Here is a 235-nt window from a genome sequence, read left to right as displayed (position 1 = left end):
CATGTCTCCTCGTAATCCAACTCGAAGGAGCGGGCCACAGGGACGGCCTATGGGGGAGGGGCAGTGCCGGGGGGCTGCAGACCACCCCCCCAGCCCAGGTGCCCCCTCCCACGTTCCCTGGGACTGAGGCTGATGGGGGCTGGTTTCTGGGGGCCTTGGTGCAGGATAAGGCAGTTACCCCGTTGCCCGGGAGAGCAGGAGCAACAAGCAGGGCAGCCATCTGCACTGCCTGGTG

Source organism: Merops nubicus, unplaced genomic scaffold (assembly GCF_000691845.1).
Source record: "Merops nubicus isolate BGI_N331 unplaced genomic scaffold, ASM69184v1 scaffold27729, whole genome shotgun sequence".
Taxonomy (NCBI): Eukaryota; Metazoa; Chordata; class Aves; order Coraciiformes; family Meropidae; genus Merops; species Merops nubicus.
Note: the sequence above shows the minus strand (reverse complement) of the source record.